Consider the following 10762-nt stretch of genomic DNA (forward strand, 5'->3'; position numbering starts at 1 on the left):
CAAAAAGGTGGTACGAGTGTAAAGAGTTGGGCAGACATAGTGGAGGAAGATGGGCAAGTTTTATCCCCTTCAATGTGCAGCAAGTTAAGTCCAGTAGCCTCGGTATTTGTGCCAAGCCATGCAATGGTTCTTCCATCTTTAGCTACGGGTCAACTTGTGGTTCAAATAAGTGCACTTTTGAATGTAAGTGTTCCGAATATTCAATTGACCCCTATTAATGTTCTTCATGCTTTAGTGTCACACAATATGGAAAATTTGAATGTTATGGATAATCCTACTAAAAGGAAGCCTATTGGAATTGTGGCAGAGGTATGAGCGGAGCTTTAGTGGAAGATCCTTTGGAAGCTTTTGATGGTGATTTGGGCTTTGACATATTTGATGAAGAAGATGAGAATGAAATATTGGATGAATGCTTTGCTAAGGTGGCTAGGGATGGAGATCTTTCACCTAGGCAACAAAGGAGTGGATTCAAGACAAAGAAAACTCATGGAAGAAAACATAGTTGGGATGGTAAAGTGTTTGAAGAGGTTGTTCTAAGGGAACTGCCAATGAGATTGGCAAAACAGAAGGAGACAAGGTTAAACTACATCAACAAGGTCCAATAGATCCAAGAAGATTTGATGAAGTATCAAGAGATTTTGAAGTTGTTGGAAGAAGAAGACAAGGTGAAGAATCAGATTTTTATCGGGCTACATCTCTTTGAAGAATTCACAATTCCAAAAAAAAAAAAAAAAAAACAAGGGTCTGACTCTATATTCTTGCTTATTTTAATATTTCACTATTTAAGTATTATCAATTGTAATATCGTTATAGAGTGTGTTATAAGCTCTGTGATGATCATAGGATATTTAGTCCTTTCTTCTTCTTATTTTTTACATGCATGTTAGTTAGTAGAGGTTTTTTACGCCTCAATAGGATTAGTAAGGTAAGGCCTAGCCTCCTTACTTATACTTTTCCTTTGCATTTAAAAAAAATATGGAGTAACTTTCTTTTGTGTTGGTAGAATGACGGATCTTGATATTTTTATATAATAATAGCTATTATTCCTCAATTTCAGATGTTTGAGCGGAAGCTTTCTATTTAACTTTTATATGCTTTACAGTTAGATGTTATTTTATTTGTTAACGTTTATCTAATTTATACAATCAATTAACTTGTTACTAATTCTGTAATCGAGAGAGGCGGAAGAAGTAACATAGTTAATTGTTGTATTGATATATGTTAACATTTATTTAGTGACATCTATCTCTTTTATTTCGTAATTAATTTTATACTTATTTGTAATCGAGAGAGGCGGATAGTGTATTAATTAGTTATAACAAGTAAGGTAATCGAAAGGGACTTACTATAAAGAGCATGTTTCAATTCAAGCATATATTTCTGGTGCTTTAATATTACTATTTTGATAATTAATTTGTATAACCGAGAGGAATGCAATTAATTCTTCAACTTAAGTAATAATATATAAATGAAACCGTGAGAGGCATTTATACATTTCTAAGAAATAGAAATTGAAGATTAAAGAATTTACTTTATAATAGAAATATCAAGTGAAGTCAGGTTCCTAACACCTTTTATTATATTTGTGAAAAACAAAAATATATCTCCAAAAAATTATTTTTTATTACATAGGGGGTAGGGGAAGGGGAAATGGGAAGGGATTACAATGTGGAGATTCGAACCCTCACCAATAAGGTGAAAGTTCATGTAGCCAACCAACTGAGCTACTAGATCCTTACAACCAATATATATCTCTATTGCTCTATTTGCGTATTTTTAGTTAATTAACTCACAACTCAACTCTTTCTGATTTTCTCAAATAGTAATTAAAACAAGAAACGTTTGTAGAATACATAAACCAATCTCTGTGGGTTCAACATCTTTCTATAATATTATTTGACAGAGTACGAGTTAAAATATATATACGCCAGACACTCGTGACCGGTATAGCAAAAAGTTGTCTGGTGCCACTGGCGCTTGGCTGATTGTTCTGCTCGCACTGCGATCGAATCCTGCTGGTGGTCCAATATTTTTAACTGCTCTGTTTTCAACATTTAATTTAAGAATTATGTTATAAAACTATATATAATTGCAAATAAATAAGAGAAGCAAATCAATAACTTTGTAGAGAGGAGGGAGAGATTGTATTATCACTTTTCTTGGTGTTACTAATGAGAATACAAAGCTCCTTATTTATAGAAGAATTTTTTCCCTCAACCTACAATATACTTGTGCAAGTTGATGGATCAACTTGGTACAACTAAGAAACAACTAAGATATAACTTGCAAGTACAAGTTGTATTTACCACTTTAAGTCAAGTGGTACAATTTACACTTTTGGTTGTATAATCATTAATAATACATGCAAAATACAACTTGACAAATGGTTTATAACACTCCCCTTTGGATGTTTATTAATAGATAATGTGTCTCGTTAAAAACCTTACTAGAAAAAATCCAGTGCAAAATCCTAGTAAAGAAAAAAGAGTACACATATCTGGTAATATGCATTTCCAGCTGCCTCATTAAAAACCTTACCAGGAAAACCCAATGGGACAAAATCTTGGTTAAGGTAAAAAGAGTACAATGCGTATTTTACTCCCCCTAACGAAGACCAAAATTCAGATGTCGGAGTCTTCACATTCCAATCTTGAATAACATCTTCTCAAGAGTTAAAGTTGGCAAAGATTTGGTGAATAAATCTGGAGGATTATCAATATCACCATTCTTCTGGAGATCATGCACTCTAATATTGTATAAAAATGTATTATATGTCGATGTTGGTAGTGTCTTTGTGATCAGATCTGTCAAATGATCATTTGACGAACTGGTTGAGCATCAGCATATTCATTCCTTAGATAGATCTGTTTCATCGTCATACAATATTGTTACAATCACGTCAAGTACATTCTTGACTTGGTTTATAAGTTGTTGTTATCTTTCTACAATTTGACTGTCATGTAAAAGAATATGGTATGACAATAATCCTTCATGGAAATAGATAACATATCTGGATAGAACTCTTATGTCGATCAGATGAATGCCATGTATATCCAAAACACTTGACAATATTTGTTAGGATAAACACATTCATGTTAGGCTTTCATTTGCAGTATGCAATTGATCTTATTTCAATATCTTGATATATGAGTAAATTATATCATGCTTGTAGTTATAGCAAGATATATAAATGCATCAATTGCATAAAGATATGATACTTCAGGACCAATTCAATTTTCTCATTTCAGCTTCTTTCAAATGATAACGTACTGCTTTTGGAAACTCTCCAAGAGCTCCAATAATATTCAAGTCATCAATCGGATTTAATCCATATCAGGATTATGAATAAGTTTCCCAAGAACTTGTATATACTTTAGGCATTCTGAATCCTTTAGAATTTTTCATATAAATTTTGTCAAGAAAGAAATATAGATTGTGACAACTTCCGTTTAGTATTTAAATGACGTGACATATTCTAATGCCTGGACTGCAGGTCCAATATGCTTTACGCTTACCAAGATATATCATTCCACTTGGTAATTTTTTCTAAGTCAACATGCTTTAAGAGACGTAGAATTCAGACCCTCACAACCTTATACAATATTGCGCGCTATATTGTATAAAAAATATCATTGACGAGATAATATTTTGTATCAGTTCCCAATTCGACATAACTTAATGAGATCTCATCATTTCATTATTTTCAGGTATCTGACCTCCCATGAGGTTGTGTTATGTCGTAGGCTCTTCAAGATCTCATTGCCTTCTTATTATGATCATTTTCTCCTCCCCTTTTTCAAGGATTATTACATTTGGAACCGATTGGTCTACCATGCTCCATGCATGTTGTAGACTCTATGCTTCAAGGACATTAGGAGCATTTTGCAGATGAAATATGAAATAGTTGGGTCAGCAAATGCTTCCAGCATTTGACTTGAATTATCTGAGGATCATACTGATGATAATTCACAACATATTTCTTAGTTGCATATTCTCACCCGTTTATGTTAGAAAAACTAACACATAGCCGAATTTTCTTTGGGAAATCCATCATTGTACATCATGGTATATCCATTAATCATATACCGTACATCAAAAGCTATGAGATGAAAATATGTAGTTCCTGGCCCTGAATCAATTATGAGAGGAGAATTTGTAATAATTTATTGGTCTGAAGCATACAAGTGTCGTTGTATGCAATATATCATATCTCAAACCAACATCTGAAGCTCTATACTCATAAGAATTGGTTTAGCTATATTATGGAGGCATTCAATGCCAAACCAACTTACATATAAACCAGCATTATCAAGATGAATTGTCTTGATTACATAATCTGAAAATTGTGCTCTTAACTCAATTATTTTGAGCAAGCAACTTTGTAAATGTCAAACTTCAGGTTGATGATAAACGCACATGTGACCGTCTCATAGATACATCACATTGCAGGTGAAGGGGCCCATATTCACCTTTTATATTTTTCAGAATTTTAGCGGATTCAGTCCCAACATTAGCTGGTGTAATCAACTTATCATGAGAACAAGCAACACAAATAAATTCTTGAAGAATCTTCAAGTTCTTCAATATATTTTGAATACTCAATTAGCACATCAGATTTAAATCAGGATGACCAAAATGGTCTTGTCAACTGATAAAATTATTTGTACCCCTAAACTTCAAGTTTACCATGACAAGTGCTATTTATTTTAGTAAACTTCTGGTTTAATATGGCATGAGATTTTATGTCATAAACTTTTGATTTATTGTGACATGTGATCCATCATGCTCGAGTAACGTTTCATATACATATTTCTTACCCGTAGTAACTTAAAGATATTCAATTTTCCAATTATTTGTCGTCCCAATATGATAACCAATTTTATTGCTAGTAAACTTCAGGTTTACTATAATCTGTGCCGATCACAATGTTTATGGTCTAGGACAAATGATGCTATCATATATATCCTCTTCGAGAGACTTTAATTTATTTACCATAATGAGATACTATTTGGAAACTGCTGGTGTCATGATACTTATAAATAAACAATTAGCTCTTCTAGAGCCTTTGATCATTAGTTTCCATTACCAAATATTTTTAGATACTTCTCGTATCACGAAAGAAAATTTGGCTAGACACTACTGGTGTCATGAAGGAAAACAATAATCAAATGGAAATTTAAAGACAATTTTAAACTGTAAATTATGAAAGTAAACGTTAAGCTCCAAACTTCTATATTTCAAATATCTCCTTCAAGGAGATTAGCCATTAACATCTGAATATTTTGTATCAAAAGCGACAACCACATAGTAATCACATCCTTCAGGAAGAGATGCATTTAGTGTTTATTCCTTCAAGGAAATCAATAACAACTAACCATAATGCATCAGTGTGGTTATAATAGAAAGTATTCTACTCTGCTCCCTTTTGCCTTAGAATGATACTTTAATAAAATTATTTGAGATGTTCTACGTACGACAAGTAAGTGTTGCAATGTTTTTAATTTCATACCACAAAAATAACATGTATATCCTTTGTTATTTTATCTCTCCAGGAGATATGTTGTAGTATTTCTCATTCACTTGAAACTTGATTATTCAAATGTGCTTGCAATACGACGTTAATCAATAGCTTGTTATTTTTCTCAAGCACAAGAAGATATTGCTTCAGAATATTTCTCAGATATTTTACCTGTTCTTTTTGCTTCAGAAATGAAGTTTAAAGTTTTACTACTTCGGGATTAAAGTTTAAAGGTTTACTACTTCGAGAGTAAATTTTGTGGCCGTACTATGGGAGTAAATTTCAAAAGTTTTATTACTTCAGGAGTAAAATTTCATAATATTTACTAATTCGGGAGTAAATTTCAAAATTCTACTACTCCGGGAGTAGATTTCAGAGTTGTACTACTTTGGGAGTAAATTCAAAGTCTTACTACTTCTGGAGTAGAATTCATAGTCTTACTACTTCTGGAGGAAAATTCAGAGTTGCAATACTCAGGAGTAGAGTTCAAAGTTCTACTACTTTAGGAGTAGAGTTTCTGAGTTACTACTTCGGGAATCAAGCATAGAATATTCAGAATATTTCTTTTCAATTATTCTATCTCCTCTTGAGATGAGTCATGATAACTTCACAGCTAAACGCACGTCCGCATTTATAAGCTTACCACATACTGTCACATTCACTACAGGAAACGGATCTGTATTTGTAACATTTATAAAAAATTCTCATTCTTCAAGAATGAAACATAATCATCTGGACTTGGCTTAACCATATCAAATATCAAATCGTGATAGCTTAGAACCACTTTTAAGATATTGCTACTTCAGAAGCAAATCGAAATATACATACAATTTAGAGAATCTTTCTCTAACATATCTTCACTTGTAGCCACTACAAGCCTATGAAAATATTACCACTTCTGGTGGTTATAGACATAGATGAATTTAATCATAACGATATTTAAGAGATATTATCACTTCTCGTGATCATGTATTTCTTGTAAACATTCATTCTTAGCCATTAAGGATTATGAAATTAATATCATAATTCCTCTTAACAATATTGTTCTTCAGGAACAAAATTTGAGGCATAAATGATCAAGCGAACCATTTAAGATTTGGGGATAAAAAGAATCCAATATACGAAATAATGGTAACAAACACCCTAAATCCATTAAGGATGATATATGATACACTACTAATGCCATGGATTCATTAGCTCTTTTCCATAATAACAATTTTACTTATGGCAAAATGCATGCCAAAGATTTAGTCACAAACTAACAAGTAAGGTTGGAAATCATCTTTCTTCGAGTCACATAGTTAGAATCCCAAATATCTCAGCAAAGAGAACTTATGTCCCTCATGATATTATATGCAACGGAGGGAACAATAAAAATGAAACAAAAGATGCTAAACGGAATATCTGATGCAGCTCTTACGATCGTCATATTTTCAAAATATTTTCTCAAGATGGCAGAGTCTCGTGCTCATAACGTGTTATAAAACTATATATACTTGCAAATAAATAAGAGAAGCAAATCAATAACTTTGCAGAGAAGAGGGAGAGATTGTATTATCACTTTTCGGTGTTACTAATGAGAAGACAAAGCTCCTTATTTATAGAAGAAGTTTGCCCCTCAACCTACAATATACAACTTGTGCAAGTTGATGGATTGAACTTGGTACAACTAAGAAACAACTAAGACTTGCAAGTTGTATTTACCACTTTAAGTCAAGTGGTATAATTTACACTTTTAATTGTATAATCATTAATAATACATTTAAAATACAACTTGACAAATAATTTATAACAAATTACACGATATTGGATCTTCTTTTCTTTTTTTACTTTTCCTTATTTCTTCTTTTCTTTTTTTCTATTCTGTTTCTTCTTTTCTTTCTTATTCTTTATTTCCTGCTAATTTCCTTATGAGCTCTCCCTTATGAGTTACATTGACTTATTAAATTTTATAATTCTTGCTTCTGTTTTATAGTTCATATTTTTTTCTTTCCAATTTATGTGACATTTTTTGCATTTCGAAATTCATATTTTTAGTTTTGATTGTGTGTTTAAATATAGAATTTTTAAACTTTTTGAAATAAAATTTACATATTTGATAATTTCGTAAAATGTACTATACGTTAGAATAATTAATAATTTTTAAATACTTAAAGACATATGAAAAAGGTCCAAGAATGGCTCGTTCGACTCTTGAAATCACAACATCATCTATAATGAGTTCTAGTTTTAGTTGTTTATCCTTGCATCAGATCATAACTCCGGATGATAATATATTTTTGTTGATATAGAAATACTATTGAAGTTATGTGCTTTTCTAAAATTATGTTAATTATTAAATTATTTTGTTTTCTGGATTTGTTTATCTAAATTGAAAAGGCGTATCTTTTGGAACAGAAGTTAAAACAAAATCAAGTCGAAGCCCAAAATAATTAGGCAGTAGCTTTGTCTGTATAAACCTAAAAGATGAATAACCGAACCGAAGTTTAAAATAGATCAAGTCGTTCTCCAAAATTGTATGGCACCCGGAACCTCAAAATCCTTGATTCGCCTCTGTATATACCCTTGTCATTACACAAATTATGCATATTTATCCTTTTCTTTAACATACCTATATTTATCGAATTAAAAAATTATTTCCCTTTTTTTTCATTTAAAAATTGCCATGTGACTTTTTTTTTAAAAATCAAAAAATTGTTCACCATCTTCATGTTAACCCATTTGTAAATCTCCACCAAAATTACTAAAAAACCTTCACCAAATTATCTCAAATTTCATGTATGAACTCCTCAAGAGATTCCCGATCTCTTAAAATAACACTCACTCGAGAGTCCGGAACCTAAATGACCCGATAAAAATCCAATTGAACCAAAATACCCCAAGAAAGAAAAGAGATACTAAGTACCTTTAACGCACTTTTTTTCTGAGTTATATAAAGGTGAGTTAACGTCTCATGTTAAAATCTGTTACCGGTTTTTCTTTTAAAAAAAAAAAAAAAACTAAATTGCCTAACGCATAATTTTACTGCGCTATGCAACCACACCCAATTTGACAGTTGGGCCGTTTCATGTATACTTTGTTACTTGCCATTAATCCAAATGTATCCATTTCATAACTATGCAAAAGTTTCCATTTTCTAAAATATTTATAAGATTAATTTATCTGATTAATTTATCTTCTAATACTATAAGAATCTTTTAACAATTTCTTATCAAAATTATATATTCTCTTATCTTTTGATATTAATGAAAAAACATTTATTCTTTTATTTTTGATATTATTTTTTATCAATTTTTTTATCCTCTTGTTCATTGACTTGTTTCTACCTTTTCTTAATTAATGTTTGTTTTGCTAACTCTAAAAACAATCGAGTCTACGATCTATGTACCGACAAAAGTAAATAATTTCTATTATAATTGAGGGTTAATCGTTAAATATTAATGTAATATATTTAATTATTATATTTAATATATTTAGTTACAACTATACCCCATAGAGAGTGTAAGTGCATGATTCTCATAATATAAGTGGTGTATATGTTCGATTTTAAAATACAAGGGGTGTATCTCGAATTAATTCTTAGTGTTTAATGTAACTCTCAATTATAATAAAAAATTATTACTTTTGTTGGCGGTAAATAGATTGTAGACTCGATTGGTTTTAGAGTTAGCTAAACAAACATTAATTAAGAAAAAGTAGCAACAAGTCAATGAACAAGAGGATAAAAAGTTTGTTAAAAGATAATATCAAAATAAATACTTTTTATAAAAATAAATGTTTTTTCATAAATATTAAAAGATAAAGAGAATATATATTTTTGATAAAAAATTGTTAAAAGATTCTTATAGTATTAATCAGATAAATTAATCTTATAAATATTTTGGAAAATGGAAACTTTTGCATAGTTATGAAAGGGATACATTTGGATTAACGGCAAGTAACAAAGTATACATGAAACGGCCTAACTTTAGGGTGTGGTTGCATAGCGCAATAAAATTATGCATTATGCAATTTAGGTTTTTTTTTTAATTTTTTAAAGAAAAACCGGTAACGGATTTTAACGTGAGACGTTAACTCACTTTTATATAACGCAGAAAAAAAGTGCGTTAAAGATACTTTGGTATCACTTTTTTTCTTGGATATTTTGGTTCAATTGAGTTTTTATTGGGTCATTTAGGTTCCGGACTCCTCACTCGAAAAGGAGCACGCTCGCCGAAATCCCAAATTTTGAACTTGAGCCAAGTACTTCCTCATAAGGCTCTACAATCACGTACGATCCTTCTTCCTCCATCGTCTCCAATTAAGCAGAACTTTTCCCTCTATGCCCCTTCCCTATAATCCTAAAGCAACATTTAACTTTACATGCCCCGATGCATCATTCTTTAAAGCCTCCAATTCCTGTCCTGTTAATTGGGGTCGACTATATGAATATCTCTTGGAATATGAAAAAATTAGATCTCAGTGGTTGCAATCTACTTGACAACGATGTTAGTCATGTTAATATGTTTCCTTCTTTAACTGAACTAAATTTGAGCAGAAACAAGTTTGTTTCTTTAAAGTACATCGATCTTCCCCAGAACCTTCAATATCTTAACATAACATACTGTGAGAAGCTTAAGGTACTTCCCAGCCTTCCTCCCATGCTTTTGGAATTGTACGTAGATGATTTTCTAGCCCAAGGTTTTGTCAGTATGTGGAATGAATACAACCATCTATGTTTGATCTCATTTACAAACTCTAGTTACGAACAACTTTATTCAGACAAGGGCAAGAATAGTTCACTGATGGATGAAAACCAACCAGAAAATATACATAATATGTTGGCCAAGATTCTCATTAGGTTTGTCTACTACACCATGGTATCTCTCTCTTTAAAACTTTACAGGGTGCACACAAAAATGCACTGACAAGCTTAATGAAATCGAATCTCACCGTCATGGTTTGTTGCAGTTTCTTCATCCTCGTAGAGAAGTTCCTGCTTGGTCAATCGTCTATCCAGAACGTGTAATGCCCAAATGGTTCACGTGCCGCAGCACAAAGAAAAAATCTCGCTTCATTTGCCCAAAAATTGGTGGAATGATAACTTACTTGGGTTTGCTGTATGCTGCAGCACTTACATGGTAGATGGTGTTTACTGTCCTGATTGGAGCTTATCTGGGAATCATGACTATTTTTTTGTCAACACCAAGTTGATTTAGAAAATAGTTCAGAGAAATTCAAAGTACTGAAGAAAAGATCTAAGCT

This window comes from Lycium ferocissimum, chromosome 3 (genome assembly GCF_029784015.1).
Source record: "Lycium ferocissimum isolate CSIRO_LF1 chromosome 3, AGI_CSIRO_Lferr_CH_V1, whole genome shotgun sequence".
In the NCBI taxonomy this organism is placed as follows: Eukaryota; Viridiplantae; Streptophyta; class Magnoliopsida; order Solanales; family Solanaceae; genus Lycium; species Lycium ferocissimum.